The sequence below is a fragment of the Eptatretus burgeri genome, chromosome 2, assembly GCF_056783735.1.
Source record: "Eptatretus burgeri isolate ZD-2024b chromosome 2, Ebu_testis_v1, whole genome shotgun sequence".
Taxonomy (NCBI): domain Eukaryota; kingdom Metazoa; phylum Chordata; class Myxini; order Myxiniformes; family Myxinidae; genus Eptatretus; species Eptatretus burgeri.
In genome coordinates this window covers 67,536,218-67,548,933 of record NC_140962.1, presented here as the reverse complement: position 1 = coordinate 67,548,933, position 12,716 = coordinate 67,536,218, and the positions used below count along the sequence as shown (strand labels likewise).

At 39.0% G+C, this 12,716-nt stretch overlaps 3 long non-coding RNA genes across 5 annotated transcripts in view; 1 reads left to right on the top strand and 2 right to left on the bottom strand.

Annotated features, from left to right (window-relative positions):
• LOC147032223 (uncharacterized) overlaps positions 1 to 6,746 on the top strand; it is a 100,877-nt gene extending 94,131 nt beyond the window's left edge. The window contains exon 4 of the long non-coding RNA XR_015055089.1: positions 6,004 to 6,746. This is a non-coding gene — a long non-coding RNA (uncharacterized LOC147032223). The remainder of the gene's footprint in view (positions 1 to 6,003) is intronic.
• The window catches only part of LOC147032222 (uncharacterized), a 164,588-nt gene that overhangs the window by 59,268 nt on the left and 92,604 nt on the right, over positions 1 to 12,716 (bottom strand). The gene's annotated exons all lie outside the window — the stretch shown is intronic.
• Positions 3,053 to 6,084, bottom strand: LOC147032224 (uncharacterized). The gene is made up of 3 exons (XR_015055090.1): positions 4,044 to 6,084; positions 3,705 to 3,863; positions 3,053 to 3,505 (listed from the first exon to the last, which is right to left on the bottom strand). It is a non-coding gene; the product is annotated as an uncharacterized LOC147032224 (long non-coding RNA).

The following is a 12,716-nucleotide window of genomic DNA, read 5'->3' as shown; positions in this document are numbered from 1 at the left end:
AGAATGAGGTATTTTCAATAAAAGATTGGCATTATGCTGATGTTGATAAACCGACAACTTTAGATTTAATTAGAATGTTAAATAATGAAGAAATTATAAAGTTAAGAAAAGGTAAGGCTCTTTTAGAAATTCAAAAGAAATTTTATTGGTTTCCTGTTGTAAAAAAAATTATTTTCGATGCAGGAATAACAAGAAATCCTGATGAATATATGTATAATATTCTATGGGGTGTAAACGATTCAAGGATAGTAAGGGATGAGGAAGGAGTTGAAGAAGAGAGGGAAGAGGAGGAAAATGAGAAGAGAGAGAAGGAGGAGAGGGAGAAGAAAGAGAAGGAGGAAAGAGAGAAGAGAGAGAAGGAGGAGAGGGAGAAGAAAGAGAAGGAGGAAAGAGAGAAGAGAGAGAAGGAGGAGAGGGAGAAGAAAGAGAAGGAGGAAAAAGAGAAGAGAGAGAGGGAGGAGAGGGAGGAAAGAGCGAGACAAAATAAATACCAAAACATTGAGACCAGTGAGATTCAAAAAGATTGGTGGTATTACAGAAAATAACTCAACCCACCGAGGAGGAAAACAAAGAATTGACAAGTCTATTTGCAATATTTTCTTCAAGACTATTGACATCGTCAAGCTATTCATTTTAATTCAAGTTTTTCTTAAATAAATGGAGGAGAGAGTGAAGGCATTTCTTAGGATTCTTTATGTTTTAAAAATTAAGATTCAAATGTGCATGTTGGAAACTAAAAAGGTTTTTGCACTCTGCAGGACTTTTTCACATAAATAAATGAGTTATTGTCTCAAATGTAAAAAGAAAACTAATACTAAAAATATTTCATATATTAAAAGTAAAAATAACAGGGTTATCCAAAAAGGTATATGTTCGGTGTGTGGTTCAAAAAAATCAATTTATCTCCAAACACAAACTCGGAGGAGATATACAAAAGTTTTTATCAGGAAGTAAATTTACAACTACTGGAATACCAGGGGAATTACATCTTCCAGGGTATTCTTTCTGTGGTCCAGGCACAAACTTGGATAAAAGATTAGATGAGGCAGACAATCCTAAATCCTGGAGTAAACCAATCAATAGAGTTGATGAAGTGTGCATGAGACACGATATTGATTATGGGAATACCACAACGTTGGAAGAAAAGCATGAAGCCGATAGAGAAATGTTGTATAATTTGTCTCTGATACAAAATCCAACCTTGAGAGAAAAAGTTGATAGGTTCATCGTGAAGAAGATGATTAGTGCTAAATTGAAACTTGGACTTGGAAATTCAAAAAACTTGTAAGCTCTAATGATGTCATTAAGACTGAAGAGCAATTAGCTGATGAATTACATAAACCAATATTCACAAAGTTTCAGAGAAGGAAAGTTTATTCCAAGGAAGTAGATTATATCTGGTCTGCTGATTTGATTGAACTCAATAATGATAAGGGGTACAAGTATGCTTTAACCGTTATTGATTTGAGGAGTAGATATGCATGGGTTGTCCCTTTAAAAAACAAAACAGGTAATACTCTTATGTTAGCTTTTCAACAGATATTTAATAAAAGTAAGAGAAAACCTAAAAAATTGTGGACTGATGAGGGTAGAGAGTTTTATAACAAGACATTTGTGAATTTTCTAAAAAATAACAGTATTACATTATACAGTACCTTTAATGAAGGGAAGGCAGTTGTTGTTGAACGTTTTAATCGTACCTTAAAAGAGAGACTATATAAAAAATTCACACAACTCGGTTCACAACAATGGTCATCTTTTATTCAGGATATTGTGGATAAGTATAATGACACGATTCACACGTCAACAAATATGAAGCCATCAGAAACATTTACAAAATTAAAATATGAAAAAGAGATTAATGTCAGAAAACCTAAGTTCAAAGTTGGTGATATCGTAAGAATATATAGGTGGAAATCTCATTTTGAAAATGGTTTTACTGAACGATGGACGAAAGAACTTTTTAAAATTGTTGATGTAATAGATACGGTTCCTTGGACTTATAAGATATATGATTTGGAAGGGGAAGAGATTTTAGGTTCATTTTATTCACAGGAATTACAAAAGACAAAGATAAATTGAAATTTTTTGACTCCGCCCCTTTTTGACTCCACCCACACAAGCCCCACCCACACAAACCCCACACAAACCCCACACAAACCCCACCACACACAAACCCCACACAAGCTCCAATAAATTGAAATTTTTTGACTCCGCCCCTTTTTGACTCCACCCACACAAGCCCCACCCACACAAACCCCACACAAGCTCCACACAAGCTCCACACAAGCTCCACACAAGCTCCACACACACACAAGCTCCACCCATATTCACATAATTAGTGATTAGTTAATTAGTTCCCCCACACACAACATGTTTATTTAATTAAAAAATTATCCACCCATCCACACAAGCTCCACTCATCCACCCATCCACCCATCTCTCCACCCATCCATTGATCCACACAAACCTCATCCACATTCGCCCCTCCCACATAAGCTCCACCCACATAAACCCCTGCCCACATAAACCCTGCCCACATCAACCCCTCCCACATAAGTCCTGTCTACACAAGCTCCACACAAAAACTCCACACACATAAACCCTGTCCACATAAACCCCTCCCACACAACCTCCACCCACATAAGCTCCGCCCACACACATCCCGACCACACAAGACCCACCGAAGCCCCGCCCACATAAGCCCCACCCACATAAACCCCTCCCACACAAGCCCCACCCACATAAACCCCGCCCACACACACCCCGCCCACACAAGCCCCACCGAAGCCCCGCCCACATAAACCCCTCCCACATAAACCCCTCCCACACAAGCCCCACCCACACAAGCCCCACCCACACAAGCCCCACCCACACCCCGCCCACACAAGCCCCTCCCACACAAGCCCCCCCCCTCATCCCCCCTGTGCGCCCCACCACCTTTGGCCCACCACCTCCCTCATCCCACCCCCACCCTTCCCCACACACACACACATGGGGAGGGGAGGGATGGGATGAGGGGGTGATGGGTCAATGGGGGGGCGCACCTACCCTCCCTTCATGTTTTGATCCTCTTCTTGTAATTCAGAATCAAGTAATTGTATACAAAACAAATATAATTTATTAATATTGAAAATATTAAATATTCATTTGCGAGAATGTATAATCTTTCCCAGCAATCTTCTCCAGATGTCTTGTGATTTCGAAACTCAGACACCATATTCTGTTTTGAAACAAAAAGTGGATAATAATTACATGGTAATATGAGTAAGCCTCGTTGACCACTGAATTAACACACCAGGAGGCCGACTCAGCCTGTCATCCTTTCAAGGTCAATAAAATTAATTCCAGTGTACTGACAAAACCGCGTTCAAACTAATGATGCAACCAACATTAGACGACATTCTAAAGAGAGAGTGATATTAATAATAATTCAGAAATATTTACCTCCAGAAAATCATGTGTTGTACAAGATTGCTTCAACAGCTGATGTTGTGCGATAGTGCTGAAAAAAAAAAAAAAATAAGTCAAGGGTATAGATGAAGAGACAGACAGACAGGGAAAGCAACACACACACGCACGCACGCACGCACGCACGCACGCACGCACGCACGCACACACACACACACACACACACACACACACACACACACACACACACACACACACACACACACACACACACATAGACACACGTGTCTCACCATTGGTTTAATTCATTCGAGATGATAGGACGTGATAAGACTTCGTGCCACTCATTGAAAATGTCTTTCAATTCTCTTCTAAAATCATTGATCTCTTCAATAAGAGTATTAATTTCATGAACCACGTCGTGATACGTAAACTCAATTTCTTCCAATGCCCTGTCAGGGAAAAAAAAAAAAAATATATATATATATATATATATATATATATATATATATATATATATATATATATATATATATATATATATATATATATATATATATATATCAGAATTATCATGATTTAATTAATAATCATTTGCTTCATCGTTCAAAGAGAAAACCAAACAAACTTACCAACTCTGTAGTAAGCTTTTGCCTTCATCGGAAGAGAGATCATCCATGTCTCAGTTGTAAAAATGAAAATCCCGTCTGGCAGAAACTTTGTCTGGTGAATCACTTATAAGGCTACAATGAGAAAATTCCCTAAACATTGGGTGCGGCCACAGGAAATGACAGCTTGGAAAATAACTGGGCGATTGTATGAATCATTTACAAAACATACTTAAAATGGTTTTGATTCAAATGTTTTCAGTTCGTGTTCTGAGATAAAATATAAACACGAGACCTTGTCTCACAGAATAGTTCCTATTTTTTCACAGCATGACTGTCTAAAACCACACAGCACGACCGTGTCAAAAAACACTTCCTCATTTTCACGGCATGAACTGAAAACATTTGAAACAAAACTTTTTTTATGGCGTGGTTTATACACAAAAATAATTTGCAACTCGGGCGGTGGTCAGATGAGATCATTAAGAGAAGTTTATCATTTCGTAATGGCACAAAAGGGGTATCTTAAAAAATATAAAGATTCAAATGTTTTAGATGGGGATTATTGTGCAAAGAAAATTAAACTATTGAAGGAATTTGAGAATGAACAAATCTTTATAGGTTCAATGAGTGAGCTGATCAACCTCCAGGTTAAAGGGGAGACAAATAAATATACCTTGGGATAGCCTGGTTATATATATACAAAGCCTGGTGTTGGCTTAGTGGTTAGGGTGGCGGCTTGGGATCCCAGTGTCCTGAGTTCGAATCCCGCTCAGCTGCTGAATTAACACCAGGGGGTTGACTCAGCCTGTCATGCTTCCGAGGTCGGCGAAATGAGTACCAGTATACTGGTCCCGGTGTATGCCCCGGTTAGAATAGGTGTACCATATCCCTGTGTTGTAAGAGGCGTCCAGGAAGGGCATCCGACCATAAAACATTGCCTCACAAAAAGCTAAACCCTGGCACAGCAGGGAAAAACGGATAAAAAGGGGGTTTATTTTTAGGGGAAAAAAAAAGGGAATCGCTGAAAATCCCCCATTCATTTACATGGGGAAAAGTGAGCTAGAACCAGTATATTCACCCTACTTACAGGATCCGGATCTCCTTAAATACTAAACACCTGTACAAATCCTCACATAGACGGTGCCTTTTGAGAGCATCTATCATGAACTTTTAAATATATTCGGACATTTGCTTTAAAGTTTCGAAAAGTTCACGTTACTATTTAAAGATTATTCCATTTAACGTGTTGTAATTTCGTAAATACACGATTTTCTCGTCATGACCAGGAGCCTCCATGACGGGTCTCGCTATTGGCTCCAGCAAGGCACGTGACGAAATATCGGAAGTTGTTGTTATTGCCTTTTGGACGTGGCTCTTGGACACATTTGTCCTTGTTCACCATTGAGAGGCAGGACAAAACGGACATACAGCACCATATCTCAAAGCGTTGTGGACGAATTCAGACGAAACTTGGTGGACAGGTTTGGTGTGCCGCAAGGACAAATCGATTCAATTTTAGTGAAGATCTGAATCCAGATCTGGATATGAGAATTATATAATTTTAAAGTGATTCTTCACTATTGAGAGATAGGACCAAAATCGATATAGTACTGTGCAGCATGATATTTCAAAAATGTATTGGGCCCGATATGTTCTCGTGGATCAGGCATTATATGGCGGATGTATGCGCTCCACAGAGTGCCCCTCTAGTTAATTCCTCTCTTCTTTTTTTTTTTCTTTTTTTTTTCCTTTTTTTTTCCTCGTTCTTTTTTTTTTCCTTTACTTACAAGTCGGTATCGCTGAAAGCTGATTGTTCTTGCTGGAGTTATTAAATAAGAATAATAACTACTTAACAACTAAAGTTCATAGAACATGATACCCCATGCAGTGTTTAAGTATAGAGTGTTTAAAAAAGAAAAGTGGACTATTTGAGCAGCCTGATATTCTGTCATTTCTCATGCTTTTGCATTCTCTCTTGCAGGTTATGGTGGTGGTGGTTTGCCATTTCTAAAAAGTAGTCAGTAGCACCCTACGTCATCTATGGTGTTCATAGTGGAACAAAAAGTGAAAATCATGACTTTTTGGTTCGAGAAAAAATCATACGTGCAGGTGCGCCGATGATACTGTCAGTATTACAATGTTCACACCCATAATAGACCTTCCAATAGGAGCATTCAGTGGTTTCTGGAGCACTTCCAAGCACATGGAAGCATGAAAAATCAAAATAACAGCAACAGTGGCCACCCACCAAGTGTTACCAAGGACCAAGGGAACATTTATCTTGTGAGAGATTCAGAGATTCTGCTGTCGAAAGTCCTAATAAATCCGACCGCCGGCGTTCTTGAGAACTGGGGATCTCAGTCTCATCTGTGTGGTGCATTCTCACTTCTGAACTCAAACTGTACCCCGACATCATATCTAAGGCATAAACTAACTCTGAATGACTTGGCAAGCTGAGTAACAATGTGTGATTGGTTCAGTGACCGAATGGAAAGGTACCCAAATTGGATCAACTATTTGTGGTCCAATGATGAAGCACATTTCTATTTTAATGGGTCTATCAACAATCACAACAACATCTTCTGGGGTGCAGAGCCTCCTGAACAGGTGTCAGACGTCTCTCAAGGGCCCAAAGTCCACTTGCTTCTGTGCAATGAATGCCAGAGAATTCAAGTCGGCATCAAAGCCTACTTCAACAGAGGTGGAGCACACATTGAAAATGTCAATTACAAGCAGTACTATGTAATGAGTGATTTGAAAATGGCATGGTGTTTGCTTTCCATCAATATATCACTGAACTTGCTACCTTTTGTAATTTTTCTCCAATAAAATGTTGAAATAGTCCACTTTTTTGAAACACCCATATATACAGGAAGGTCTTGCCGCTCATGGGGGTTACATTCTTGAAAATCCCCATGAAACACAAATACGCAAACTTCGGGAGTAATGGGGGAAATAGGGTTCGGGAGTTTAGCTTTAAAAATTGTCCAAACTGAACACTTAATTAACATGTTTGTGCATTGTTTTTTTTGCTATTTGTTTTCATGAATAAAATAGTTATTAAGAACATAAAATAAAGAATTATTATTACACATGCAGCATGTGGCTGCTTGCTGGTTGCATCATCATTGGAAGTGCAGCTGTGCCATTGATGCAGTACCCCATTTCCAGGAAGCTGGTATTCATTATGCCAACCTCAGAAGAATGATAGGCTGAGTGAACCCACCTGGTGTTATTTAACAGCATGACAGGGGCTCACCCTCAAGAAACTAAGATCTAAAGCCAGCAACTTTAACCATGAAGCCAACACCAGGAATATTTTCCTGCATTAAGAACATAAAGTAAAGTTTGTTTTCTTGAGTTATTAAGCTCATGAAACTTACCTTTCACAATAAATAATGATGATAAACATGATCTAATAATACGATGGCGATGCTGATGATGGCGATGATAAGGATGAGTTGATGGTGATGATGATGTTGGGGGGTTTGAGGGGGTTATTGTGTTGACGACCCATGTTAACGAATTAGGTGAATAAAGCCCCATTAACATTGCTTCGGCATCGTACATAGCCATATTGGTGGGCTCTTCTTCACTCAGTGTGCACACTTCCACATGCCACTCCCTCTCATGCTATATATCGTTATATTGCATGGTTTTTGGAAGTATTAGGAAGGACACTTGTGTTATACAGTCTTCAATAATATAATTTAATTTAAATAAAGATTTAAAGAGGTTTAAAGGCATATATATATATATATATATATATATATATATATATATATATATATATATATATATATATATATATATATATATATATATATATACACATATACACATATACATACATACATCTCTGGAAAAAATTAAGAGACCACTGCAAAATTATCATTTTTCTGGTTTTACTATTTTGTAGGAATGTGTTTGAGTAAAATTAACATATTTGTTTTATTCTATAAACTATTGACAACATTTCTCCCAAATTCCGAATAAAAATATTGTCATTTAGAGCATTTATTTGCAGAAAATGACAACTGGTCAAAATAACAACTAAGATTCAGTGTTTTAAGACCTCAAATAATACAAACAAAACAAGTTCATATTCATGTTAAACAACACAATACTAATGTTTTAACTTAGGAAGAGTTCAGAAATCAATATTTTGTGGAATAACCCTGATTTTCAATCACAGCTTTCATGCGTCGGCATGCTCTCCACCAGTCTTTCACATTGCTGTTGGGTGACTTTATGCCACTCTTGGCACAAAAATTCAAGCAGCTCGGCTTTGTTTGATGGCTTGTGATCATCCATCTTCCTCTTGATCACATTCCAGAGGTTTTCAATGGGGTTCAGGTCTGGAGATTGGGCTGGCCATGACAGGATCTTGATCTGATGGTCCTCCATCCACACCTTGATTGACCTGGCTGTGTGGCATGGAGCATTGTCCTGCTGGAAAAACCAATCCTCAGAGTTGGGGAACATTGTCAGAGCAGAAGGAAGCAAGTGTTCTTCCAGGGCAACCTTGTACGTGGCTTGATTCATGAGTCCTTCACAAAGACAAATCTGCCCAATTCCAGCCTTGCTGAAGCACCCCCAGATCATCACCGATCCTCCACCAAATTTCACAGTGGGTGCGAGACACTGTGGCTTGTAGGCCTCTCCAGGTCACCGTCTAACCATTAGATGACCAGGTGTTCGGAAAAGCTGAAAATTGGACTCATCAGAGAAGATGACCTTACTCCAGCCCTCTACGGTCCAATCCGTATGGTCTTTTGCAAACCTCAGCCTGGCTCTTCTTTGCTTCTCATTGATGAAGGGCTTTTTTCTAGCTTTTCACGACTTGAGCCCTACCCCTCGGAGCCTGTTTCGAACGGTCCTCGCCGTGCACTTTCAACGCAGCTGCCGTTTGCCATTCTTTTTGTCGGTCACTTGATGTCATCCTACGGTTGTTGAGTGACATGCGAATGAGTTGGCGGTCATCCTGGTCAGTGGAAAGTCGTTTTCGCCCTCTGCCAGTTTTTAGCTTTGTTGTCCCCAATGTCTGCTGCTTAACCTTGTTGTTATGAACTGCCGTCTTTGAAATTTTAAGGATGGAAGCAACGTGACGCTCACTGTATCCCTCTGCTAGTAAAGCCAGAATTGAACCCTTCTTTTCCTCACTCAAAACTTTTCTTTTCAACTATTTTGGTATGGTCAATAGTTATTTTTTTGATTCCAATTACTTTTGAGGTACTACTAGCACTGTTTTTGCCATCCAGCTGGTCCTATTGCAAGAGGATAGTGATGACCACAGCAGTGGTTTTTATAATTTTCCTTGTTAAATAAGATTCGGTTCAGGTGATCACCTAATCAGTACGTCACTAAGTAGAATGAGGTGTGCCTGTGTTGGAATTCAACAGACACTGGAATGGAATGGCTGCCTTACATGTAGAGATGCTGATTAAAATATTTTTTGGAGTGGTCTCATTTTTTTCCAGACTTGCATATATATATATATATATATATATATATATATATATATATATATATATATATATATATATATATATATATATATATATATATATATATATATATATATATATATATATCCCTGTGTCGTAAGAGGCGACCAGGGTTGCGTCAGGAAGGGCATCCGGCGTAAAACATGTGCCAAATCACTATGCGGATCATACGGATGATCCGCTGTGGCGACCCCTAACGGGAGGAGCCGAAAGAAGAAGATATATATATATATATATATATATATATATATATATATATATATATATATATATATATATATATATATATATATATATATATATATATATATATATATATATATATTCCGGGTTTTACCACCATTTTCTCCAGCGACTATTACACCACCTTATCGAGCACATTACATTAGTTATTCATGCCTGTTGTATGTGTCCATTATGACGTCCTTAAAATCAGTAAGTTTCCTGTTTCAAATGATTTTCAACTTTTTCTGCCAGGCAGGCAGACAGACAAAAAATGTTATCTCACTTCTCTTTGTACATGTGAGATTACGAATTCAGAACCAACGTATGGTAAAATGGCACACACTTATATTTCTATTCATGTTCTGATTCGTGTTCAAAATATAAAATTATATTTAAATAGCTGTTTCTGGATCATAAACTGATACGATGGATGAACAGACAGACGGACAGACAGACAGACATGAACCAATTGCTTAATGCCAATTTTAACTTCCATCTGCGGGGTAGAAAAAAAACTTGAACAGCACTTAATAGAGCACATACCTCTGGCAGGCTAACAGTTTACGCTTTGTATCCCACTGATAGGCCAGATCTGCAACCAGACCTTAACCAAAACCGAATCAACTTGTTCTTCTCACCTTCCCAAGTCATCCACCAAGTTTTGTCACAATACTCTCATTTTGGTTTATTTGAAAACATAAAACATCTTTGGTAAAGACAGTCAGAAGACTGATAGATATGACGCTGACATCAGAATAGCAAGATAAATTATGTTCAAACAAATGTAAGGGCACCAAGATCACAAGCTAAATTAAAACACAATGCAAACAAATATCACCTACGTAACAGAATTCAGTATTTCAGTCAAAAGAGGAATTGTCAAATGTTTGTACCTTTGAGTCTTAGACTGAGGTAGGTCGAGACGTTGAGCATTTCTGAGTTGAATATTATATCTAGACACAGACTGTCAGGTAGAAGGAAGAATGCCACGGTGATGACCAAACTTTAGAAGACCAAGTCCAAAATGCAAGAGAAGATTATTTTTGCATTCATTCAACAATTATATATCAAAATGACGAAGTTGTTGCATGTAGGACTGAATAGATGGGTACGCAATAAAACGGAGTGTACACTTCAGGAGTCGTTCATTCTCATCACTCTAAGTCCTTGTGATGCCAGAATCCCACACGGGCACACCAAACTCCAGCAAAGTGCGTATGAACACTTTGCAAACTTCAACAAGATCAGGGGCACTGAGACTGAATTTCTTCAAAGAACAAACGTCGAGTCGTCATGCAGCATGAGGACCTGACGTCATGCATCTGCTTGACCTGACGGTTCCACTTCAGATCTGATTGGATTATAACACCAAGGAGGGTGAATGATTGAACTCTTTGCAGAGGAATGTTATCAATGACAATGTTTAATTGGGGTGGGACATTCTGAAGGAAGGATATTTGCATGCTCTTACATTTCTCCAGCTTCAGCCGAACGTCATTAAGGCAATTCCAATCACCAACTGAATCAACACGGGCTTGCATCAAATTTTGTTGATCTCTGTGCAACACATCGACAATGCTCAAGTCGTCCACATATTTCCAACGGTATCCTGTTGTTACAGGCGCATCATTCACCACAAAATTGGTCCTAGTTTCATCCCTCGTGGAACTCCGCACGAGAGACACAAGGAGTTCGGTGTCTGCCTTTGATAACGAACCTCTTGTGAACGATCAGAAAGGAAACTACACACTGGAGGTAGAATGGAAGCATCAACCCCAAGCTGAGTGAGCTTTTCAAAGACCCTGGAGTGGTTGACGAGGTCGAAGGCCTTGGTAAAGTCTACAGTGCAAATGTTTGCATAATGACCTCGTCGGTCAAGATTTCGATGCGCAACATCTAACATGTGGAATAAATGGTGGTTGACAGAGCTTTCTTTCATGTTTCCATGCTGTGCAGGATCAATGTGAGGTTTAAAGTCGACCATCAGCCAGTCAGCAAGAAAACGCTCAAACACCCGAGCTAAAACAAATGTAATTGAGATGGGGCGAAGCTTATCAAATTCGGCAACACGAGGAGTCTTAGGAATCGTCCATACGAAGGCACAATTCCATTTTGCAGGGAAGTAACCATTCTGCATGCCTTTGTCAAATATCTTTGTAACAGGGCCTGAGATTTCCAGTGCAAACTCTTTGAGAATACGAGCAGGTACATCACTGGGATGAGATGCTCTGGATGCATTGAGACGTTGAAGAGGAAAGTAAAGCTCGTACTTCTGGATTGTTTGTGGAGGTGCAGAGGCTGGAAGATATGCCGTAAGAGTTGCTGGGTCCAGCGGAGGTAATATCACCCAGATGCAGGGAAAATGCAACTTCAGATCATTGGCGAGCTGACGATGAGATTGATCAGCAAAAGCAAGATTATAGTTCTGCTTCTTCATTCCGGTCAATAATCCAATCTGTCTGTGCCATTTTCCATGCTCTGATCTTTGAAGGTGTTCAACTTTGTTCTGAAAGTAACCTGACTTCGCATTTTTTTTGATGTTAATACATCTGAAACCTTTTGAAATATCAATATATCATGTTATATATCAGTTTCCACCCCATCTCTCAATGGTGAAGAATCACTTGGAAAATTAAAAAAAAAATCCTCATATCTCTATCTATGGATCTTCACCAAAATCGAATTGTCACACACCCTACCTGTACACCATGTTTCATCTGAATCCATCCATAACTTTTTGAGATATCATGCTCACAGTCAAACAGACAGACAGACAAACAGACGGGGTGAAAACATAACCTCGAACCTCCATTCACCTTCGGCGGTGGAAGTAATTACTATAATTATTCCTCCATATTTTGTGACAAGTTTGTCTCGGTGACCACTTAACTGTTCCAATGAAATTTATATTTCACAGTTATTTTACAAGTCATGAGACCTGGTGCATATTATTCAATGAAGC